Source organism: Amphiprion ocellaris, chromosome 13 (assembly GCF_022539595.1).
Source record: "Amphiprion ocellaris isolate individual 3 ecotype Okinawa chromosome 13, ASM2253959v1, whole genome shotgun sequence".
Classification (NCBI taxonomy): Eukaryota; Metazoa; Chordata; class Actinopteri; family Pomacentridae; genus Amphiprion; species Amphiprion ocellaris.
The window spans coordinates 4349831-4376736 of NC_072778.1; the positions used below are offsets into that span (position 1 = coordinate 4349831).

A 26906-nucleotide genomic window follows, 5' to 3' on the forward strand; every position below is an offset into this window, starting at 1 on the left:
TGATTAACAGACCCAGACGGCTGCTTCTGGTTTCTCTCTCTCGTTTACAGAAACACACATTTTACTGCACTGTCAGTCTGCTCACTTAACATTTGCATTTTACCCATTTAGCGACTGCTTTTATCATCAGTTTCCCTTAAGATTCTGTAATGCACTCAGTTTAAAGTCGCTTACAGCGGCTGCATCTCTATGCAAAACAAGTCTGTCTGAGCAGTGTACCCTCTCTTAAAAGGTCAAGTGTTCTCCTTTTCATATTGACAACTGGAGTCTCTGACATGTTTCATAAAGTCGAGAGCGGTTTGCGTCGGTCGCACAGCAAATGTTGCACGCTGATGCGACCCGAGCAACAGGTCCGTGATCTCCACTCCATGTCTGAGGAGGTCTTCACCCTGGGGAGCAGAGTCAAGATTCACTTTGGCTTTTACAAGATTCTAACGTCAGACCCCAAAGCCCAGTGAAGCAGAATGGATGGAGGGGTAAAAGGCTGAAAAATGACAGCAAGAAAAGCACAAACTGCTACCGGAGAATATTTATAGCGAGGAAATGTTGCATTAGTGTGTTAGATGACTGGTAGATGCACATTTCCTCACAACCAGCAAATAAATATCTAAACTTGAATATTAATATTGAACATTACTAAAATATAAAGTCCTGCACCTCTATGGAAACAGTACAACCATGACTAGATTTTTGACGAAACTTTTAACCCAACTACAGCTCAAAAGAAAATCTTGCCAAATATCACCAAAAACTGCTATTGTAATTTGTTTTAGAAAGTTTTATAGTTATACAATTACTACGTACTTCCATTTCTATTGTTTGACATTCGTTGTGGATAGCAAAGAAAGAATTTCACAGTACAGGGAAACATGTTTCCTTACTGTTCATATGACAGCAAACACTTTGAACTGAATTTAATTGAATTAGGGTGGAGATATGAATAACAAAAAACCAAAATGAGGAAACTGATGAGAAAATCTATAAGCAGAATTTGAAAATTAGTTCAAAATATAAAAAATTCAATCAAAGCGAACGACCGCATTCACGCATCACTAAATATGAAAAACTGTAACGTCTAGAGGTGTACTGATATGTGTGTGTGTGTGTGTGTGTGTGTGTGTGTGTGAGTGCATGTGTGAGTTTGTGTGTGTTCTGAAAAATGAGTCTTCTGACAAAATGAAATATCACTGTAATCCTAAAGTGTATTTCTCAGCTGCTCTACATCAAAGCTGACTTCAAAGAGACTGAAAAGTGTGTGAACATTGTTCTGAAGACTGCCCACCTGCAGTCAGCACTCAGACGATGAACGCACACACACACGCGCACACACACACACGCACACACACACACACACACACACACACACACACACACACACACTGATAGTAATGAAATAAAGGCATACAAGTGTGCTGTGATCTGAACTTAGAAACTGTATGTATATGAAACACTTTATTAATATCCGTGTCAAACTTGTGAGTTGTGCGTTTGTGTGTGTTAGCCTTTAGATTGTGATGCTATTTTTAAGTATCCCGTACTTGACCTAATGACCTCTGACCCTGTCTAACCTCTCTGATGGTGGTGTGTTACCCTCCTCACACAGCCAGAAATCCAAACTATTGGCTGGATGAAAACTGGAAAGAAAACTGTTTTGGACTTTAATTTGTACCAACAACACTTGAGAGCAGAAAATTAAAGTTTGGCCTGAGTGATGCCAGGAGGAGAGACCACAAATTTACCTGGATTATGAGGATTTATTATCATGTCTCACACTCTCCTGGTCTGATTTGATTCATTTTTCCTCAGACTGAGCTGTACTTACTTCAACTGTGCTTTGAGTTCAGTGATAAAAATATAAGCAAAGCAATGTTTACCATATAAATAATTGCAATTAATGGTATAATTGTGTTTTTTTTTTTCATTTTAAGCCTGCATTAGCTTTATATTAGTGATATTTGCACCTGAACGGCACCATTTTGCTGCAAATCTTCTCCAAGTTATTGGGCTCTTGTTTTTTCATTTGCCCTAAATCCGAAATGTGCCCAGTGGTGCTGTTTGGCTTTGCAACTAAATCCATGGTATCAGTGGAGGAGTAAACAAAGGATTGTTCACTCAGGGGACCAAACATTCCACTTAGATTGTAAATACAGTCCTCCTCCTGCACGTGAAACATGTAAAATATTTTTCTTTTGCCATATCCAGTTATCTGCCTATTATGGCTTTAAGGTCAGAGAGACTCCTACATCCAGTGTTCATATTTTCTGAACAAAACAGCATTTTCTCTGTCCATTTACTGATATCATGACAGGGAACCAAAACTATAAAAACAACCTTTTATAGACTTATGTGTATTCATCTATTTAATATCCCTCAGGACAGATTTTAATCAATCTTGTCATCTTCAGTATTGCCACCAACATGTCACAGTTTCTACCTACCTAAATATGTATTTATTTTTTTGACAAAATACCATAAAAACAACTTTAAAATAAAACCTTACTATGTGTTTTGAATCAAGGTGCAGCGGCCTTAATTCTCAATATCTCCTGAAAGGGACGCTCATGGTCCAGACTGACTGAAGATCTGCATTAAAAGTAGTGATATCAGTAAATACGGTTCAAATGCTGGTCAGTCTTTTTAAAAGACTTTGACACAGTAAGACATACATGGACATTACTGTTCAGTCATGTTGGCTGCCACTTGCTAAAAACTGGTACAAATGAAATAAACTTACAAAAGGCAGCTTGAAATGACTTTAATAGGAATGACGAGAATTTTATAAAGCAAATTATTGTCCAGTTAAATCATCAATAACTCAATAAACTGAGGTGCATTCGGACAGATTTGGCCTATACTCAGTCGACTGTTTACCCAGACGCTTTAAAGAAGCCAAGAGTCCAACTGAACTCTGTGCTATTTATTTTCCATAAATAACCAGAGCAGATGATGTACGAGCAGAAAATGTGGCAGAACCAAGATGGTTCATATTCTGTGTGAGTATTTTCTATTTTTATCCAGAGAAGATTAACTACAACGAGCTTTGATATACTACATGCAAACTTGTTGTACTTCTGCAGTGTTGCAGGTTTTAATGTGTGTGACTAATGTCGACAGGAATTTTGGTGTGAAACTCAAGCCGGTATCAAGATGCGTCTCTCAGAGCTGTTTATACCTGGATTAAACAGCAGCCATTGCTTAGAAGACCAAACACTTCAGACTCCAGCATCCTTAGCGTAATGCTACAAGCTGTAGCAGCTCTTTTCTCTTTTACCAAACTGTCTAAGTTCTGGGAAAAACAAAGCTCTGATTAGATTTTGAAAGCAAATTTATAAATTTTACCTCAGGAGAAAATTGTGGTCTTTTCTCAGTGATTGTGATGCACTTGTAATAGCAGGAGCTTCAGTAGAAATCACCTGGACTTCTCTTGTAGGTTGTTGAAAAGAAGAAAATGTGTCTTTTCTTGAATAGCACAATCTGCACCACTTCTAATGTACAGGTTTGCAGTTTTTCTCTCCAGATGCAACTTCATGTAGTTTTTTTTTCATTATTTTCCAGGTTCCACTGAGGTTTACTACAAGTAACACGTGTAATTTTGCACTGATTATACAGCAAATGGAGATAGTTGCTTGAATTTTTTCATTTCCAGGGAGGTTTTTGTGAAAGAAAAGCTCCATTTACACCCAAACAACTCATTAGGTACACCTGTGTAGTTCATGAATTAAACTTTTATTATAACCTACAAGAACCTACAAGGTCCAGTTGAACCAAAGTCCAGATGATTTCTACTTAAACTCCTACAATTACATTTCCTGGATGACTGAGAATCTACAGAGATACACTTGTAAAGATTTAATTTAAATGTTGATGTGTTTATCTCGATGTCTAAAAAAAAAAAAAAAAAAAAAAAAAAATCAAAGGTCACCTAATTCCATTTGTGCTATGGGTCATTAATTTATGGTTCACACGGAGTGATATAGAAGATTTTTTTGTGATACCTATTTTTTTTGATTGATCTCATGATTGTCACAGACCCAGATGCAGACAAAATTACAAAAGCCATCTGTGATCAAAATAAGACTTTAAATGGATTGTGCAGCCATGGCACTTCTCTCTGAGTGCTTTCTAATTCTACATTAGCTGTAGTAAAGTGCTCTGACTTTTCAAAAAGAGGAGAAGAGTGCCGTTCTCGTCTAATACTGCCTTTCACACTGAACATAAAAGATGGAGTGACAGTCAAGGAGAAAGACAGAAAGATATATATAAAAAAGAGAAATTACTCAGAGAAAAGAGAAACAGAATGACAGATATTTAAGAGAAAGCTGGGGTCTGTGTTTGGTAGTCCGTATGAAGAATGTGTTTACGTCTGAGCTAAGCATGTAGATGACTGAGGGGTTTAACTGTAAATCTGCTCTTGTTTGCACCTGTTATCATGTGTGTCGGTTAAACAGTTTGTAATTGAATTCCGAGCACATAAAGACACAGATGTAAATACCCTCCGAGGATTATAATCCAATCGCACAATCGAGCCCGATGAGGGACGGCTCGTTTGGTCGCGTTAACCTTGATATGTAAATGTGACACATCCTGAGGGCCACACATGAGTGACGCCACTGGAGATAAACATTAACCCGTATACATCCCATATCCACCCACTGCCAGCGCCAGCAGCAGTACTGTAACACCAGAAACAGATGTGGTTCTGGAGATGTATGTCAGGACAGATGAGGTGTTCAGTGTCAACTTTTATGGATGTGATCTGATGAAAGAAAACAGACATTTGACTTCCGTCAGTGAGACATTACTGTCAGCTGTTATTAAAGTACATCAGATCTGCACAGAAGATATAACAAAAAACATCATGATGTCAAATTTAAATGTGTCTTTTTGCAATGGTATCAATTTATTTTATAATGGAATTTTATTTTAGAGTAAAATAAAATCTAACGTACTGATTATGTTTCTTTGTTTCTACAGCAAAACACTAAATGTCTCGCACCAAAATGGACACCAGAAGTTTTATTTAGAGCAGAGGTGTCAAACTCATTTTAGTTCGGGGGGTGCACATACGGCCCAATGTCATCTCAAATGGGGTGGATCAGTTAAATCACAGCATAATAACCTATAAATAACCAGAACTTCAAATATTTCCCTTTGTTTTAGGGCAAAAAATACATTCTGAAAATGTTCACACTTAACAAACTGTCTTTGTCATTTGCATGCAGGGAGGTGAGGCACAATGCAAATGAAATTTTCAACTTGTAAAATCATTAAATAAATTGAACCTAGAAATGAAGTTCAGATATTTAATTAAAAGGCCAAACATAGAAATGCAATAAAATAAACACTGGATTATTGTGGTTCAAAAAGGCAAACAAATAAAAGCAGCAGGGAGCAAAAAGTTAAAAGCTTTCTGTGTTAACAAGTGATTGAACAGGTGTACCTAATAAAGTGGCCAGTGAGTGTCCATGTAGACAAACTCTGTTTCCCTCCTGTCGTCCTAAACTTTAAAGTAGAACAACAAAGTTAATTTTGTTTAGTCAAAGGAACTTACTTGCTGAAACAAGCGCGAAATTTGCATGTAAACTACAGGGACTCTTATGTTTGAAAGGGATGTTTGTGAGTATTTTCAAATTAATGTCAACAATCTTTCTCTGCTGATCATTTCTATCACCAACAGCTGAAAACAGGCCCTTGACTTTTACGAACTGGTCCTCTTGTGAGCAGGTAGAGTGGCAGTAAAAAATAGGACTGGGCTGGCTTCATCTTTCACTCTCACTGTTTGTATTCCAGCTCTGGTGTCCATAACTGATGGGAGATGTTAGCTCATAATTTATCATCCCTGATAGGCACTGTGTTTATTAAACACTTAAATAGTTGTATGAATAGTAACGTTGCTGGTGGTGTTCCTGATGAAACATCTTGCTTATCTCATTTCTGTCTCTACAATGCGCCAGACACTGACAGTTTCCACATACAGAGAGATAGAACTATGCTAAAAACAATCCCTGTCCACTGAAAACACTGAAAAATTGGAACCTCAAGTCTTCTCCTGAAGTGTTGTTCAGCACTTTGCATGGCAACCCTGCCCCTATATCTGTGGGTGACCGTGAAACTCTGTTAAGCACTTTGTTTTAAGTGTAAAAGTGCTCTAAAAATCGCAGTCCATCCATCATCTATCAAACTGAATCTTTCCAGACCAGGAAATAACTGAGAAAAGGAAACTACAGTTAACTATTCTTATAGGTGGAGCAACAATAAGGCAGTACTAAGACCTCAACAGCTGTTTGTTTCTGGAACACGCTCTATCGAAATCAAGATTTGTTATCTTGCAACTTCAATATTTGGTTGGAATAGTTGCTTTGAATATTTTTTTAGAGTGCAGAAACCTCCAGTGTTTTAACAAGTCAAACATCCAGGTTTTGCAAATGTATTAAGTCCAGCAGTATCTCTACAATGAGCGTTTTTAGGTTTTGTTTTGCTACAAACAGAAAACTTTTAGATTTTCCAAATTAAAAAGCAAATGAAAGATCACAGTTTTTGGTATTAGGAGGTTTGAATGGGTTTTTTTGTTTTTGTTGTTCATCAAACCACAAATTTCATTAAAAATATGATTAATAATGAAAATATTTTAGAGAGTCAGACCTATAACATATATTTAAAGCTTCCCTTCATAGGATTAGAAGAGTTGTTGCATCATTTTTGTAACATGACAATAAAAAAATATTGATTTGTAACTAACCAAAGTAACACTTAAAGCTGCACAGGATGATGGCTGGATTTTGGCAGTGAAAACACTGCAGCTCCGCAATAAAGTGAAGAATTGCAGTTCTGTGTTTACACTGAAGACAGAACTTTCAAGCAGATACATCAGTGGATCATTTCAGGATGTATGTGGAGAGGAAACTCCTTCAAAGCTGTGACTTTACATAGAAAATCCTCCCAGTTGTACACTTGAAGCCTATTTGCCAAACTGCTGACTTGGAGAGGCCGACCGCCACGGCGAGCAGAGACTCAGTCCGGTGCCACCTGGCTTCATTCTTCATCGACCCCCTCCCTCTGAGTGTCCTGGCGCTGCCGAACAGAAACCTTTTCCGAGTGTTTGCTCCTGTGTGTTTGTGTGAAGAGGGCTGGAGAGGAAGGCAGAAAGAGGAGAGTCGAGAGAAGTGGTTTCAAACAGAGCAGGCAAAGAGGCTCTGATATTTTATCACAGAGACGTGAGACTGATTTGGCTTGTTTGCTTTTTTGTGGGATGATTCTTTTTTTTTTTTTTTTTTCTTGGCTGCTTATTTTGTAAAGCTTTTTCCAAATATTGAAAAAAAAATCCCAGTGTGCCTGTAAGCCTGTCAGGTCCACTTTAAACCAAAACAGAATCCATCAAAATGATCATATCATCAGGAGTATTGTGCATATATGGCCTAGTACAGGGGTGTTGTACATATATAGCCTCCTACAATGGTATTGTATATATATATATATATATATATATATATATATATATATATATATATATATATATATATATGTATATGTATATGTATATATATATATATATATATGTATATATATATATATATATATATATATATATATATATATATATATATATATATATATATATATATAGTACAGGGGTATTCAACTAAAACTCAAAGCCATGGCAACCCTGCATGTATTTAGTTGGTGATGCAGAAATTACATAAATATGTGTTACTGTTTGGTCCGTTTAAGCTGCTGCTACTGCAGGTGATAAAACACAAATATGAAAACTGATCAGTTTATTAGTATTTATTATGGAGAATATTCAATCAGTAGCATTAATTTCACTTTGATTCAGCCACAAATTAGAGTGGTTTCCTTCATTATGAGACAGTGTCAGACCTACATGCACTTCACTACAATATCATATTTGAATAGATGAAGTTTGATAGTTTTGTTGTGCAGCTCTCAGAAATAATCAGCTGCATTGATCGGTAAAACAAATACATGAACGCATGTTTAATGATTTCTACCAGCATTCCTGTCTTACATAAGTAGCAGCTTTTTACCATCATAAAGTTTAATAATCCTCATTGTTCTACCTTAAAATAACCTGTTGACTGAAGCAGCTGCACTCGATTGGTTAATTTTGTGGAAAACGAGTCAAATGATGCCCCTGTTTGTGTGAACGAGTTTGAAGCGGAAAATCTGAGTTAAAGAAAGTTGTTAAACACCTTCAAACCTGTTAACTCTGAGGTTTTATTTTTTGTTGAGCCGACTCACACAAAGAAAGCCTGACTATGTCAAGGCTGACTTTTAAAACTGTTGGAAAGACCCAAATTTACCACCATGGTATAAATCCTTAATAGCAACAATTATTTGTCCTTCCACATAAGAAGGGTTGGGTCTGTCAGGGCTGGAGAGAAGGCATGCTTGTGGCAAATTGGGCTGTTTATCCGTTGGGTAGGTTGCGACATGAGAAAGTAGGACTATGATGAAGCTTTTTGCTATATTAAAGGATCAATACACATTTTTTTGTGTAGTGGCTTCACAGTAAAGAGAATCTAAAGTGCTGGAGGGAACACATACACCTACATTTTATTCTACATGTCCACAGCAACCTTTTAAACAAAAATGGTTCCATCAAGGTTGCAAAGAAGCTAAAAAATGTCCCATAATTTTTGCTAGTCTGGCTTTATTTTTTATAGGTCATGTAGTCAACTTGACATGCTTATCACAGCAGCCTCTGCCATGTAACCTGTATCGATCTGGTTTATCACAGACCTCCGACCTCTTTCAGCTCAGCCGGAAACTCTCGCACACCACAGGCGATGGAAATGGAACGGAAAAGCAGAGGACGGCGGAAAGTAGAGGAAAACATGGATTTGGATGCATTTAGGCCAAAAGAGAAGGAATAGAATCAGGACAAACGGGAAAAAAGAAGAAAAAGAATACAAAGGTTAAGAATGGAAAGAAAAGTATGGTGGAGGGAAGGCAATAAGAAGAAGCTGTGTGCAATGCGAAACCAGTGCCGACTGGACTTTGCTGCATGTATGAGTCAGCACCCAAAAACAGCAAAAATCCCATAAAACAGAAATAATTAATTCCCTAAAAAATCTGGCAGAAGGAGTACCAGAAAATATAAGAAAAAAAATTGAAAAATGGTGGAATTCTGCACCATCTAAAAAAAAAAAAGTCAAAAACAGGCCAATATTTGTCAAATAATGTTATCTTTTATAGATTTAAATACGATAAATATGCATGATTTTTACAGCCAAATGTTGTAATAAAAAACATATCACTTGCGAATGTAGACTTTTGATTTTGGCTTGTTTTTTTATGGTTAACATTGAAAAGAATATTTTTTCCCCTGCTTTTGCTAGTTATTATCTGTACCTGCAGTTAATGCTTTTAAAAATTATGGTTAAATACATAATTTTTTTACAATGCATGAAAAAAGAGAATTAGTTGTCGGTTCAATGAGAAACTGAGCCAGAGGAGAGCTGGTCTGGAAGCAGAACGAAGCATTTCTCGAGCTCACGCTCGAACGTCTGTGCTTAAACACCCGTCTGCAAACTGCCTGACTGTTTGCCTGAGGTTGTGAAGTGGGTGAGAACTCATCAGTTTATCCTGGCAGGGCTGTCTGGGTGGTCAATAACGGCAGGCCGAGGTGGCACCAAGACCTTCGGACCTCCCTGGAAAAACACACAAAGACTTAAATCGCAGCATGTTGTTAAGTTTATGTACCAAACTTGAACTCTTGTGCAAGACGGAGTCAGATTAACTAAAATTAAAGAAAAAAATGCTTGACACGAGCCGTCAAGTACAGAGATTGAGTATCAAGTCCAGCTTCTCAGTCCTCTGTGGATGAAGTGATCATCTGTTGCTTTTTGCTTGAGGTAGATGGAAGAAGCCGACCAAAGCTGGAATTATGCCTGCATTTAAATGTCTGCAAACGTATGCAGAGGAGCTTTTCAAATCTCAGCAATGTGCTGTGTGGGTGCGTCAGGCATTGATTTTTCAGCTCCCATCAAGAGGCTTGAGGCAAAAACAAAATTGGCCTGTGTGGCACAACTTCAGCCGTAGGTCACCTTTAAAATATTTTGCAGAAAGAGGCCTAACTCTACTTCCTGAGATTCAAAATTAGGATTCTGGAAGCAGCTAATTTGATGAGTCTTCATAGTCCTTATACACAGAAGCTCTCATTTCAATAATAGGTGTAAATACACTCTAAAGAAGCAGTGATTAATCAATTAGTAGTAAATTATTAAGTTAAGCACAAACTTTGTTGGCTATGAACCGATAAGGAAAAACGCAGTAGTAGCTGTCAGCCTCATAACATGATTAAAGCAGATAAACTCAGGATTATTTTTGTCAGGAAAATTCTTCAGTGGAGTCCTGACTTCTCCAAATTAATACTCATCTCTCAAGTCAAAGCAGTTTTACTTTCAGCAAGGAACCACATGAACAGAACATAGTCTGGACAAGTGACTGTCAATATAAAGAAACAGTTTAGCTTTTATACAGGCACATAAATGAGTTACATTACCATGAGTTACAGGACGTTTGTTTGGCAGTGGTATCAGTTTCTGAGCAGCCAGTTTCGGCTGCTTGCAAAACCAACTTGTTTTATTTTCATGGTAAAAGTTAATCATAGAAATTTACAGAGTAAATTGGGTTATATAGGTTCACCCTCACATAGCTATACAGTAATTTGATATCATAAAGAGCATTAAATCATACCATTATTATAATTTATAGCATTTTTTAATACACATGGGCTGTTACTGAGGATATTTACCTTCATACCGTAACTTTGGTAGATTTTTAAAAAACGAATAGTTCACATTCTTTTTCTTGTTGATCGGTTTAAGGAATCTTTTTTATGAAAAAAGTCAGAATGTCAGTTTCCAGCTTCTGAAATTTGAATATTCACACTGTACTTTACATTTTTTCCCCCATTTTTTAGAGCTTGAATTTTCATTTAAACTTAGGGTACAGCTCTGTAGCTTATGCAGATTGTGGATAGAAACATCCATCAAGTGGTAGAAATGTTTTCCCAGCAGCATTCCTGGACCTGAACCTCACCGAGGCACTCTGTGGGACAACATACTTTTAGCAGCGTTCCAATGGGAGATGATTTAGGAGAACATGGTTCCCACTGTTCCCTGAGAGAGCAAACTGTCTTCTGCTAATATCTACTCGTTTAATCGTCTGATTTAAGAGTGGGATTTGTGTGCCCTGGGAGAGAGTTTGGCTAGTGAAGAATGATCCGTTTAGTTTTTGTTTTTTCAAAATTAAAATCATTACTGGTGAGAAACTGAAAGGAGGAAACTTCCTGTGTTTTTTAGATCCTGTGAAGCGGTTTCCTGTCTAAAATTAGAGTTTATTATCCCCTCAGTGAGCAGCCCCATGATGAAGTATTATGTGGATTTATTATTGTTTGTTTATGATTTCGTGAAGCGGACGACTTCTCTTCAAAACAGCTGTAAAACATTTTGTCTGGAAAAACACTTGCTGCCAGACAAACAACAAAGAGTGTCGCCTTAACCGAGACAGCTTTCACAAGTGAACAGTTTAGATAAGACAGACAGAAAAACAAATATGAGTAAATAAAATAAAGAAGATATGCCACCTAATTAATGCGTGGCTGTTCACTAATGAAGGTAATGACACTGCAGGATCCTACAAAAGCCAATCAATGCTAATCAAGTGCAGCTTGTGTAATTATATAAAACAAAATGGTATTTATCAGCAAAAATTACCTTTTTGTAAAAAACACAAGATTTTATCTACAAAGATGAAGAATTAGGAGCGCAACAAGAAAAGTTCAGTTTTGGAGTCATGGTTTGGTCTGTTTATTCTGTAGCAGAGATTCATGTCATTTTTTCATATATTTTCAAAAAATAAAAAAATGTCTCTTTGATCACATTTCTTACTAGAAGAGTTACTGTCAATTAGAAAAGACTTTGGGCTATTTAACATGTGCAACTTGTAATTAGTTGAAACTAGCAGTTTAATTTTAGCTTTAAAATTTCCACAAAGTAACGCCGTCTTTCTCTCTTTCTGTCACCACTCAGAACACAGTCATCTTGTTTGAAAAAAACTTTCTTTTGGAACTTTCACTGGACAGAAGTTTTTGATTGTGTTTGGTTTGAGCTCCTCGTGGTCATATTTCACAGATTGACCTGTACAGTTTAAGCAGATTCTGGCTGCAGGAAGCCTATTAAAACTCAAACTCAATGTAAAGATTGAAGTGACACATTGTAAATGTTTAATAGATTGGACCTAGCTTTTAAGGCTAAACTGAGAGCATGCCATAGCCAATGGGTGAACTGGTATATGTTTCAGGTAGAGCTTGTGCTGCACAATCTTTGCTCCATGAGTGTGAAAACATAGACAAGAAGAAAAGCAGTCAGAGAGTGCAGTACTCCACCAAGGCTGCTCAGTCAGTGTATGACTTCCAACAGATGAAATCTGCTATCTCACAATGATACAGAAATCTTTAACAAATCTGTGGATCCAGACTATAAGCCGCATCACTGCCAAAATCTAATCAGACGGTCCTTGTGTCATTTCTGACCTTCCCTGAAAATTTCTTCCAAATCCATTGGTCCATTTTTGAGTAATGTTGCTAACAGACAAACAGACAGACAAACCAATGTCGATTGTCACATAACTCCACTGTCTTCCTTGGCGGAGTAATAAATAAACTTGTATAATTGAGCAGCATATTGAACCAAACGCTGCATACCGAGTACATGCACCGTTACGCCCCTATGAAGAACAGAGTGTCTTCAATGGCAGGGAGTTGCTGGCCTATTTTTTGGGCAGCTCAAAACTTTGTGCATGTTCCAGCTGCAGAAATGTAGAACCTCTTTTAGGACTCTCTTTCAATGCAATGTTTTCTAATGTACTAGAGGAGGTACCAGCAGCAATAAGTTTAAAACTCACATAATTACAAAGTCTTAATGTCAAGAAATGTACATTCTGCACATAGTCCCAGCTTCAAGTGGATGATTCTTTTATTTATTTATTTTTTTAAACAGGTTTTTGTTGATTGAATACAGTAATTATTTTCAATTATTCATGAGAAGTGGGCGACTTTTCCAGTGCTCCCATCCGTAAGTCCTTCAAAATGCCTCTCGCCGTCCACAGGGACCGTTAGTCCGACATGCTGATACGTAGCTGGTTATGCGTTTGTATGCACTTTAAATCAGCTTGTACAAGGATGTTTCCAAGGTTTTCCCCCTCAGAGAAGACAAGCATCCTACAGACAGATGTCATTTCCTACTCACTCGCTGCTCTCAGCATGAGTGACACTAACAACATCTGCCAGCCATCATCCCGTTTAGCTCCCGGCATGTAAAAGTCAAGTCTGCGAAGGCACATCGGCCTAAAAATAGAGTCTTTTTGCCTGGGAATTACAGAAATGCCATGTTTTATTGTCTTCTGACATGTTTTTGCTGTTGTGCAGAGAGGTTAAACCTGTTGTAGTTGTCACAGTCTTAGCAAAACAGTCTATAATTTATTTATTTGGTGAGTGACCACCACATGGTGCTTTATTTGAAGACAGTCTTTTTTTGTTTTGGAGTATTTTTTTTTTTAATGTATTTGGACTACTTGATTTTTTTTTTCATAAAATGACTTCATAACTTAATTTAGGTTTCTAAATGTCACCAGCACAACCTCATTTAGTCTTTTGTTAAATATTGTTCGATTTAGATCCGCTCAGATCTTAATTGTTATTGTGCACACACCAATAAAACAGCAGTGTGAAACATAAAGAAACCGTAAAAGTTCAATATATAAAAACAGACATTAATTGCAGCCAAATTATATGCATAAACTAATGAAATAACCTCGATAAAGTGACCTAAACTTAAGAGGGTGCAGCATCTGGGATAATATGTGCAATACTGCAATATGTGCACTAAAATTTTACGTGTTAAATGGTAGTGTATTTATAGCAGTTCTTTACCAAGTGAAATCAGGTAAAAGTAACTTGTAGCCCCATTTTGATGATCTGAATCTCTATGATCTGTTGTATTTGTCTCCATCTTGGAATTATTTTGTTGGAGATAATGTGCTTTCCAGAAATTCTTGATGGCTGACCCAGAATTACAAGTCCAAGGTTGACATTAGTGTTCGTTTCACAGCCCGATGCTCAAAAGTGTGATGAAAACAATATGGTGTGAATGCAGAGTAGAGAGCAAAGTGAAACTGGAGATTCCGGGTTCTGTTGCACAAGAAAACCTAATTGCATTAACCAGGAAAATTACTGCAATTATCCAGCTGATCTGCAGGCTTTGTTTACACAGAGCAGAGAGGAGACAAGCATGGAAAGGAGTAGATCAATGGAGAGGAAAATACAACATACATGGACAATAAAGCTCAAAAACGATATACAGAGAAGCAAATGTTCATCAAGGTTGTTGGACGATACATTCGACATTGTGAAATGTCACTTTTGAGGTGTGCAGAGTACTAAAGTACTGTATATAGACCATGCAGAGCCATGTTTTCCAGTGTTGCTAACACCTGGAGGCACTTGGAAAAATGTTGAACAAATTGATGCAAGTTTTCTTTCCAGCTCTTGTTAAATACTCCAGAATGTCAAAGCAATTCATTTTTCATGACTATTGACATTTAAACAGGGTTGTGTTGTTTCCATAGAGATGCAGGACTTTTGACTTTGACGGAAAAAGCAAAAAACACATTGAAACTCCTTGGGGAACATTTTTATTAGCACTAATTTAATGAAAACATTGTCTTACTCATGCCTTGTGGTCTTGAGCCATTTTAGATTTCTTTTTTTCTGTAAAAGAAACTATTTGCAAATATGTTTCTTTTCTTGTTATTAATTGTTTTAACTGTGTAGATCCTTTGTTTGATCATTGTAGGAACAAACCTCTTCTATTTTCATCTGGTAACGCTCCTCATTTGGTCAATGTTGAACTTTCCACCTCCTTGTAAAACTAAATGTGTTGTGCATTAAATTCACACTGTTAGTGAAGTTCTCTGGGTTTTGTTGTCATTCTTGACAATGCAGGTAATTGATAAATGGGGTTTAAATACACAAAAGCTGGTTTTGGGTTGTCTGTAATGAAGAGATAAATCACAACATTTCATCTTAAGTGTGTCTAGTCCAGGAATAGCTGAACATAACAGAGCGGGAGCATCTGAAGGTGATAGTTGGTGGGGTTAAATCTCAGTTTGAGTCTTTCACGTTCAGAGACATGAGTTTAAAGACAAATATTCAAGCTAAAGGGGTCAGAGGGCAGAGCTGCATCCTACTATCTCATGTTTGCATCGCTGCCTGTTTGATTCGAAGCCCAGCAAGCAGCGTCTCGTTACTGACCTGCTGGAATGAGTCAGCCTGCCCACCCAGCCAGCGCACTTGTGATGAGCTGATGTAATGAATCCTATTTTTAGCCAAGACCCCACTGTGTCAGCTGGTCTACTCTCAAGTCTGAGCCTTCCCACAAACAGGCTGCTTCGCTTCAGGCACAAAAAGACGTCGTTGAACAGGGATACACGTGTAGAGTCATAGACTAAGTAATGAATAGAATAAATCTTGAATGTGTTTTGATACAATTCGTAATTGCATGTGTGTCAAGAGAGACTATACTTAGAATATTTTACACAGCACTGTCAAAAAGACAAATTCTTGTAGGAAGGTCAACAACGTCTAGAATAGAACAGAGAGCCTTATTGTCATTAGACAGTACAATGAAATTTAAAGAGTCGCTCCCTAAGTGTACCAACACTGTATGCTAAAAAACATTCTGAAACTCTGTAAAACTCCATAAAACACTTCAAAAACACAACTGAAGGAGCAGCAGTAATATATACATTCAAACCCGACACACACACACACACACACACACACACACATACATATATATATATATATATATATATATATATATATATATATATATATATATATATATATATATATATATATATATATATATATACACCCAGACAATTTCATGTTTTCCATGAATACTCATACTTTTATCCATGTGCTAACATAACTGCACAAGGGTTTTCTAATCATCAATGAGCCTTTCAACACCATTAGCTAACACAATGTAGCATTAGAACACAGGAGTGATGGTTGCTGGAAATGTTCCTCTGTACCTCTATGGAGATATTCCATTAAAAATCAGCTGTTTCCAGCTACAATAGTCATTTATCACATTAACAATGTCTGGACCATGTTTCTGATTCATTTAATGTTATCTTCATTGGAAAAAAAAATAACTGCTTTTCTTCCAAAAATAAGGCCATCTCTAAGGGATCCCAATTTTTTCAACGGTAGCATATATACATTATGAATGGTAGTTGAATATTGCACAGAAGTGGGATGGTTATTATTGCACACGTCTGAGGCAGGTAGTTCTGCATTAGACAAAAAACAATCTGCAGCTAAGCTCTGATTTATGATATTAAGTAGTTGTGTGTATTTATGATGGAATAATATCAAGGACAAGAACACATTCCATTTGTCAATGTTTTTACACTGACAGTAAATCAAATGACGTGTAATGTCAAAGGGTTTTGCATAGAATTCATTTAGTTAATTTTTCATCAATATTGTATGATTTGCTACACAAAACTATTCCCATCTGATGGAGATGTTTTTGGAAAAATCTGGGTCATCTGTGTACACGTTTAATGGTTTTCACCAACTCCTGAAAACATGCTGGAACCTACTAGAACTTGCAGAGCTGAGGGCATCCCCACTCGTTTCAAATGCTGTGTTTTGCTAACATTAAATATTGATAATTGGAGTGTAGCACAGAAACCTCTGATGCAACGAAGACGACTCATAAATATATAGTCTGATGTGTTTTCTTAAAATAGATCTTAAAGTGCTGATTGTCTCATTGTGGAAATACTTGCTCAGTTGTCATTGCTTCTGGTTTCAGCATCAGAGGTCAAAGTTTGGCTTCAGTTGATGATCAACTTACCACAATAAAAGCATGACCAGTTCTGACTTCCCAACTCAGCCAGAAAGTCTTCCCTCCCTCCACTTTTATTCTTTGCCTTCCTGGCAAAGGCGAAGACGGCAGCAGAACATTTTTTATCTTTTTATTGTTCCAAGTTTCCAGCTCTCAGCAGAATAAAGGATCTAATCTCACAGATAGCAAAGAGCTGTTTTGTAGATGGTTTACAGCGCTGCCTCTGAAACATGGCTGTGGACTCTGAGGTCAAGTTGCTTTATCAGCTCTGAGTTGCCACTGTGCCAGGAACTGCTTGCTTAAGTATACCAGGATTATGGCACTGCAATAAAGAGACGGAAACACATACACACATGTAGTAGACGCAAACAAGCCTGCGAAGACGAACACAAACAGAGATGAATATGATTGCACGAAGTATGTATGACTAATTTATGCACCTTATTACCTCATGATGGACTGTGTGATGAATCAACAGACTCGGACATTTGTCATGCATGGGAATTTGTGGGCACATACTGATACACAAACAAGGCAGGTTAACACAAATGGATTCTCTTGAATTTGTCCAGCAGCTGATATAAAAATGAAGTGCTGCTAAGAAGTATGGAAAAAAATTTAATTGAGGATCGTTATAGCAAGGACTCCTGCTCATATAAATGGATGAAATTACCATTTTGCCCGTCATTCTGCACTCAATAACCTTTAATAAAAAAAGTGAAAGCATGAAATCTTTGTTAAAGTACTGTGAATGCTTTTCTTGTTCCTCATGCTCTACCAAGAATTCTCTGAAGAGGCCATGTGGTTCCAACCTCATTAGATCTATTATTCATTTACTGAAGCTATTCGGCTCTTGAGAATCTTCAAAGCTTTGGAAATGGTTTTATACTCGCACCCTTGTCTCATAGACTGGGGATACTGTTGAATTACCCATGTAGGGCTGTACAAACTTAAACTTGCCACAGGTGGATCAATTTTAAGTCTCAAGGATGATTAAGACTACAGTTTGGAGTGTCACAGCGAAGGATCTGCGAGTCTTTGTAGGTGTTTTATGAATCTGAAAACATTGATGGGATAGATTGGGGTAGATTTATGGAATGAAGTGACTATTATAAATTTAAAATACACAAGTAAATGTGAAATATTTATACATATATGCATAAATACATATATACATATATATGTGTGTGTATATATGTATGTATGTATATATGTATGCATAAGCAATATAATATATGTATATTCTTCTTCACATGGGGACACACCACAATTTTGTCAAAGGCTTGTGAGTGCAGAACCTTGCTTGAAAAATTACATCAATCTTAAAAAACGAGCAGGGATTTTTATTTGTTTTTTGAGTTTAGAGCAGGCTGATAATATATTAAAAAGGGCTTGCATGTCAGTGTAATCACTCAGAGTTCCTGATCTGTGTGGAACATGAAGACACATGATCATTTGTGCAGGAATACACACCAGGATTTTCCATTTCAGTGTTTGCTGTCAGTTTCTTCCCTGTGGCTGTTTAATTGGAGCACATTCAAGTAACACTTTGCGCTGTCAATACTGGGCTGCTACAGTGTACAGGCATGTCTGTGACCCACATGCTGCAGCTGCTATTGATGGCGGTTAACAGAAACAAGCATTAAGGTTAATGGGACCGGGGACACATGCCGGCTCTGGTGGAGTCATCCCCACTGTTCTCCTGTCTCTGAGAGTCCACTCTGTGTTTATAGGACTTAATGTCACTTTTAATAGCCGGCTTTAATAAAGTCTTTATTGGATTTTCAGTTTACAAACAAATCCCCAGAGGCAGAGCTGCTCTGGAGGCACTGCTTGGGTTTAACCTCTGAGGGCAGAGATAAAGAATATTCCAGGTGACTAAGTGAATTCCACTGGAGGTATAGAGTAGAGCTGAATTATGTTAACTGATTAACTCTTTGGATTGATTACAGAAAAAAAGGCCAAACATTCCAAAATGTGGGGATTTATTCATTTTTCTTAATTGTATAAAGTTCTTACTTTCAGTACTTTTTAGTTTGTTGGATAAAACAAACTATCTGACATTTAGGTTGGAGAAATCTTGATTTAGTCTTTTGTTTAAGCTAAATATGAACCATTTATAGCTGCAATAAACAATTGCACTTTGGCGATGATATTTTTCACAAAGCAGATAATAGTTTAATGTATGAAATGTTGAAACAAGTTGTCAATAGATGCATGTCACAGCTGAGCAGAGCTGAACATCGAAAGATATTTATTGTAGCTTAATTTCACTCAGCTGTCATCTTTCCTCCGATAGCTGAGTTTCTTTGTTCTCTGGAGCATCGGAAACTTTTCTGGACACTTCCTAGTTTGTTCTGCCATACTCTAGTTGTTGTAGCCTTCTCTATTTCCATTGCTACAGCTGCTTTCTTCCTCAACTGTTGTATGAAATGTCGCTACAGAAAATACGTTTAAAAATGTGATATAAAGCAGATTTAGTTGGTGAAGATTAGCATTGTTTGAAACTTGAAAGGTCTGTGTAACCCAGGTAAAATGGGTAACTCTACAATAGTTTTTGTTGGCCATCGATCAGAAAGCCTGCTCTGTTTTTATGGGACATCTAAGCTGTCAGTCTAAGTTAATAAGCCAGGGGTAGCACACCTTGGCCCCGCCCTACACCTGTGCAGCTGAATGAATGCATGCATACAGTCAGGCCAAGCCCTGGAAGACCACATAGCTAAACGGAAACCCTCAGCAAACAATTATATGCTTAACAACCTGGAAAAGACTGAAACCTAGACTGACCAACAGACCCCACTCAGGATGTGCTGGTTTCTGTTTTCAAGCTGCTGAATGGATGGTGAGGCATGCAATAAAACACTGCTGCTGAAAGTTGGAATGCAAGATTTGCAAATTACTGATTTTTCTTTACCTGTTTACCCAGACAGATCAGGTTTTTTGTTGGACTGGAATTAGTCCTGGTTTGATGCGGGCCTCAATCCTAGATGGGTGCAGGCCACAAGCCTGGTTGCATTACTGCTGTGAATAATGGATCATCTTTTATATGTAAAAATTTTACACCCCAGCTTTAATTGGATAGGTTTTTTAGTCCAGTTTGTCATTTTCTATTTCATATTGAACCACCTCTTGTATATGATTTGATTTGATTATTTATTTATTTTCATGTCATGCACACAAGTGTGTCCAACCTTCATGTGTTTACAAGACACCAATATACCAGCATTGCACCAATGCATCCAAAACACTCATTATTCGGCTGCTCAGCTCAAATAAAATATGTCGCCTTCTATTGCAGACCTCGCAAAGAAGCTCTGCCATGAGAAAGGTTCCCGTTCTAAAACACAACTCAGATTTATCACGGTCTTCATCATCTTTCTGAATAGACCCTCCCTTATATCTGTGTATACCGGACAGTAAAACATAACCTCATTGTCAACTTCACTTTTCTTTGTAGGGAATTTTAAAAGTCTTCTGTGTAAGTCATGTTGACATTTGTTGATTGTGATGTTGTTAAAATGCCTACAATAAGGTTAGCGGAGCTGGCAAATGTGAAGCTTGAGATGCTGACACTGAAGACCTTCCATCTCTGATTAATGCGATCTTAACCTTTATAACGAAGCTGCAATCAAATAAGCTTAACCACGTCGATTTGTTCTGGGCTGTTTTCTTCGTTCAGTCGGACTTGGAGGGTATCATCCCCCTAAATGTGGATTTTCAGACGTTTTACCATGAGAAGGAAAGACATTTGCTTGATTCCTGCCTTGTTGATGCAGCAGGTGATGTACTTGTTGAGGTTCAACTCAACAGCAATCGAGTGTTTTGAAGATTCTGTGGAAAGTCATTGACAGTAACTGACGTCATTTATTACTTCAGCACTTTGAAACAAAACCTGCCAATAAAAATCTACAAAGGCTGTTAGTGGTTTTATTCATACAAGCTGTGGAATTAGTATATCATATAACAAGCTCCTGTATAATAAAGTGAATGTTTGGGTTTGGGCTCTGGCCTTGGACTTTGCTGTGGACATGCTGCTTGAGAGGAACCAGGGATGTTGGTAATGACTCGTTAAAATGTTAAGGGTGCTATAAATATAATTCACGAAACAACAGGCTGCATTGTTCGCAGGTGAGAGGGAGATAAAATGTATCTGTGTGAAGAAGCTGCCTCACCTGGAAGGCCTCTCTTGGTACAAAATGAACATAATCTCCTATAGAAAATACATATCCATAGGGACTACAATTAAATGGGTAAATCCTCTCTTGATATGTTCTTATATGATGCAGTTCTGTTTGGATAAAAGTCTAAAGTTAGTCTGTAAGCCAGTGTTCCTGTACAGACCACCCTTTTCTTTCTGTGATATTTTTTAATAACTTAGCATGGGTAAATCAAACTCTTTATAATCTCCCCCTACATCATTTTTTGTTATTCCTGCCATTAAAACGGCTGAAGTAAGGGCTTATATTATTATGCTACATTAGGATCACCATGAAAGAAGCTTTTATTACACTAAATAGAATTAGTACTTTGTAAGCAAAAGCTCTCATTGTTCCTAATTCCACGAACATAACAGCAGTGAAACAGAGCTGAAGCCTGGATTCCATACAAGCATTAAGTTTATATTTCTGCATTTATATGACATCAAAACTGATCATGTGGTTCATTCGAATTACATAATGCATTTCCTATGGGAGTCCACAGACCTCAGAATGACCTTCTTGTTGATTCCACTGTTCTGTCTCGGTAAATTCCTCTAAATTGCTGCTGAAAACTTGTTTTTATGAAGCTTGCTTGTGGCATTTGTCTAGGGATGCTGGTGTATCTTTTTGTTGCTCAGTCCACCAACTGCTGGATAGATTGCCATGAAATTTTGTTCAAATATTCGTGGTCCTTATAGAGTTGCTTAGATTCCTGTCCCAGTTGATCCCAGCTCACTCTGATATCAATGCAAACATCAGCAATGGTAGTCTCACAAGGTCAAGACAGCTGCAGTTTTTATGAGTCAGCTAAAAATGGTGGGTTTTGATGGTAAATGCCTGTTCTGCCACCTGATCTAACAGCTGATTGGCTTATTAACAGACTTATTAATAAGGTGTTGGATCAAAACCTTTCGCTGTAGCAGAAATTGAAAGGTTTCAGTTTGTTTTTTGACTTGATTCTGACGATTTACTCTGTGAACAGAACACATGTTGCTCAGATTTGCTGAATACATTCAAATTACAGATCACTAAATGCATGCAATATTGGTCTGGTTCTTGTCTGTTGTATAATGACTTTGGAGTGATTTATTCATTGATTACATGTAGGCAGACATATCAGACAGACACTACTGTTCAGAGGTTTGGGGTCACCCAGACAATTTCATGTTTTCCATGAATACTCATACTTTTATTCATGTGCTAACATAACTGCACAAGGGTTTTCTAATCATCAATCAGCCTTTCAACACCATTAGCTAATACAATGTAGCATTAGAACACAGGAGTGATGGTTGCTAGAAATGTTCCTCTGTACCTCTATGGAGATATTCCACTAAGAATCAGCCGTTTCCAGCTAGAATAATCATTTAGCACATTAACAATGTCTAGACTGGATTTCTGATTCACTTTCCCACTTCCCAAACAAGGGCAGTTCATCTCAAATGAGCTTAATGTCATTGTAGAAGTGCAATGATGTAAGCATTTAGAATTTCCAGCTTTTCTTCTTCAGCTGCCCTTGTGTCCTGTGGGGTTCCTCAGGGCTCAGTCCTTGGCTCCCATTTTGTTCAGTTTATATCTGTTAATGTCTTTCACCATTTCACCCCAACGTCCTGCCACAGTTACGCTGATGACTCCCAGTTGTACGTCTCATTTACCCTAGAAAATCTTGACAATCTACACTCTCTGTAGTTAAGGACCAGAAGGCTGCTCATTTCTTACAACTTGACTCAGACAAATTTGAAGTTTTATTGACACTATTTCTTAATGATTGCCATGTTTTAATGTTTTGTAAAGTACCTTGTAACTCCAGCTGTGAAATGTGCTATAGATGTAAAGACCATTATTGTTATTTAAAAACACCACTGTACAAGGTTGCTGGCACAACAATAAGCGCCTAATTGGAACCACTTTGCATTCTTTCAATCAATGCTCTTGTAGCATCTTGTGTTGTTTGTGCAGCACAGTTTGATTTTTAAAGTGCTACATAATGATGTTTTCCTTTAAGCCCTCAGTAGAATTATTTAAAGACCTCTTTCCTACATCCATAGACCAGCTGGATGTGCTGCTAATGCGTTTGGGGACACACTGTTTTTACTGTGGATCAGTTGGAATGTGTTTCTAATTTTCAGTGTTTTGCTCCCTGTTGTTGAAATGTTGAAATGGGAACACAAGCTAGCAGGGAGTCTCAGTCTATTGTCTGTCCCCAGAAAAAGAATGCAGTTTAGTTGACAATATTAGCACAGTATTTTGTGTGTAGCGCCTCCTGCACAGATATGAATATGAGTTTGGCTTCAGGGAAAAGAGGCAATGTGGGGTTACTGACACAGGTGTACTAACTGTGTTTATCTGTGTGTGAATTCAAGGAGACTGCAGAGATAATGACTTATTGACTTAATCAAGACTTTCAGTAGTGCTCTATTTAATTATCATCGTATCTCTTCCCATTTGTCCTCCATCTGCTGCTTCCTTATTCTCTTGTCTTTATGGTACCCTTTAAAGTTCGTACCAACTTTGCTTTTAAGCGGTGGCCAGTCGTTTGTGACATTTATTTTATTGACCTGACGTTTTAAAGCTGCAGCCTCTTTGGCCACAGATTTTACATTCATTGTGTGTGTCCTGAATGACATAGTTTATGTCGCTGTGAGTCGTTTTCTCCTCAGGTGCTCCTCTGACAGTCCAGCAGGTTTCGTTATGGCTTTTGCTGCTGAAATCTCAACTGAGGCACCCTGGAGCACGATCTCAGAAGGCTCCTGTGGATGTATAGAGTCAGGACAGACAGACAGACAGCTAGACAGACAGTCTGTCGGTATGAAAGGTCACTTTTTGATGACTACTCAGAGTGCAGGGACCACTCTTGATTGCTTGTGTTATTGAGTGTTCTGACATTCAGTTCAAACCAATATCTGAACAAAATACCAGCTGATTTTTTTCCCCTGCACTCAGTGAGAGAAACATTTTAGAATTCTTCTTTCCTCAAGTGTTTGTTTTCTCTCCTGCATAGCCCCAACCTGGGATTATTCGGACATTTTTTTTGATTAATCAATTGAATGTCCATGTGTGTAGTGTCAAAAAAAGTGGCAATTACCTATCAAAACTAACCTGAGCTCAAGGGGACATTTTATAATGCGTGTTTAGTTCAACCAACACTTCAAAGCTGTTTTATTCTGCCAAGGTCTTGGAGCCTCGGTGGAGTTATATGACGATCAACGATCAAAATAAAATATGTGTTGATTTGAAACCTATTTGCAGTTTTTAACAAACTTAATCTGAGAAAAAAATCCCCTGATGCAGAATGCAGTTGAGTTGTATAGGAACGTCCTTTTGTGGCGATTTCTGCAGTCTTTCGATCCATCGCACATCCAAAAATCACACCACTAAGACTTTATCTTGTGTCCCCTGAACTGTTGAGGGAGCAGCTTGACTCTCTGTCATTACTCGAAACCTCAGTCAAGAAGTGAAGCAATTTACGAGGAAGTGAAAATGAAATACCAAACTGCCTGTTGTAAAACATTTGATCTCAGAGCTACTTCCTGCCTTATCTTTGACCCTCTGCGTTAACTGCTATGTGACGGTGCAAAGGACACTCCAACACACGATTTGGACATGCTTCCCTCTTGGTTCTGCTTTACATAGGTGGTCCAGTTACTTGGATTAAACCTGGGTATCTAAAAATCTTCTGGTTGCTTGACTTGTTGGACTCTCAGCAATGAAACTGGTGAGTAAAATGTTACTATAACCGATAGAAAAGAAATCCAAATCCCGCCGGTTGGAGAGGGAAGAGGCAGAATCAACGAACTTCTACCTCGTTGATTCTTATCTTTTCTTCCTCTCTTCCTTCACCAGATGAGGATTTATTCTCAGTCATAGGCCATGAACTCAGACCACGCTGACATTTAACAGGACAAATGCCCATGAAATACCATCCAGTGTCAGCTAGTATTAGAAATCAATAACATGGAGAGACACAGACTCAAATAACTCCTAGCAAGGTCCAACAAGCGTCTTTCAGCCAGTCTGTCTTCTTTCTGCTTTGATATTTATCGTCTATGCTTCTCTGGCTTTATTTCCCTGTTTTCTCCTTATTTTCCTGAATTTCTGTTGCTCCCTTTGTCCCACCCTTTACTTCTCTTCTCTGACTTCACATGAATTGTTCAAGGGATCATCCAAATTCCTTAATCAATACTTTAACAAACGTGGAACAGCAGTATGCAAATGGTAAATGCAAAAAAGTTTCCGCAAATTTCATCAATGCAGACTAAATGGGCACAGGATGCTCATTATTATTAGTTTAGCAAATTGAGCATAACACTCTGACTGCTGAGTCCTTCATGTGTACTCATGAGAATGAATAGAAGCTTACTGAGGCTAAATACAACCCAGAAACTAGGGGAGAAGCATCCATCTTCTTATTGAGTGCAAAGAGCCCCAAGACTGCCATCAAACTCAAATTAGCATTTAAATTAAATTGGAAAATTCATCAAGAGGTACAGGAGTGTGTGTCCTGGTTGCAGGGGCGTCCTCTCTGCCAGAACGACAAAAGAAGTTAGTCCTCCGCTGCCCATCTTGATGCACAGGGGCTCCGCTCTGTCACAGTGAAGCATTACCCCGGCTGGAAATCCACAAAGTTGGCAGCTCAATCGCCCCTTACCAACAGGCAGACAAATTTAATTACCGCTGTCAAATAAAACCAAACGGAGTCATTTGTGTGCCTGCACTGACTTGGAAGGAAGCTCAAGAGCAACTCCATCCAGATGTCTAACGGCTAATTTCTGTTGCTCCTTGAAACACAGCGAAGGGGAAAGTTATGGGTGATGAGGGTTTTGGATGGAAGGGTCCTCAACACACGGGAGCAGGCAGATAATTGAAGCGAAAGAAAAAAGAAGGGAGAAAAAAAGCTGGTGTAGAGATGGAAGCTGGCAAGGACAGAAGAATTAACCCCCCTGGAGGAGGCAGTGCAGGGTGAAGATTTAAATCCATGTGTCCTAAACTAGAAACACGCATTAATCTCCTAACCTTGAAAGGCAAAGCTAAGCTCCTTGCCACCAGGTGTAAAGAAGCAGAAACATCCATGCATTATTCCATGATATTAAGGTATCTTTATCATCTGGTTGGTATATTTGTCCTCTGCACTGTTTGAAATGATATTTAGAGCTATAGACTGATTCCTTAAATGCGTCAACATACTTAGTCGTGAAATCTTATTCACATTGTGATGAATCAAATCTTAAATTTTAATGAGTCACGGCAAGCTTTGGCTGTTTCCAGCTTCTCAAATGTGACAGTTTTTCAGCATTTTTCAGTTTCAAGCTGAATGTTTAACAAGTACTTTGAAATATCACAGCATGGCTAATTAATTTTTTCATTAAAAACAACACAAAAAAATGTCACTTTCAACATCTCGTCAAGTTTTCAAGTTCTTAATCTTGAATTTGAAGTTTCACTGCTTATGTTCCATCTATTATTTTGCTATTTCACATGATTTTAAGTTAATTACTGCTTTGACCTTTAAAGTTTCATAAAATTCTAATGATCTCCTTTGGGGAAATCCAATTATTTATAATGTGATATAAGATGTCTTTCATTTGATACAAGACATAATAGCAAAATAGTTACCATACCTGAGTATTTCCATCTTTAAAGTGCAGTGTATCAATTACATTTAACCAATTCAAGCTTGATTTTAGTCAGAAGTCAACACAAACTCCCAGACACATACAGCCATTTAACTGCAGCTCTTAAAACACAGCTTTTATAGTAG

At 37.8% G+C, this 26906-nt stretch overlaps 1 protein-coding gene across 3 annotated transcripts in view; it reads left to right on the forward strand.

Moving 5' to 3' along the window:
- The window catches only part of htr4 (5-hydroxytryptamine receptor 4), a 195062-nt gene that overhangs the window by 13426 nt on the left and 154730 nt on the right, over positions 1-26906 (forward strand). Inside the window, exon 1 of one of the 3 annotated variants that reach the window (XM_023287702.3) lies at positions 24725-24863. The exons of the other annotated variants lie outside the window; for them this stretch is intronic. The gene's annotated coding sequence lies outside the window, so the exon portion shown is untranslated. Of the gene's footprint in view, positions 1-24724; positions 24864-26906 lie in introns of those variants that run through there. 3 annotated transcript variants of the gene reach the window in all.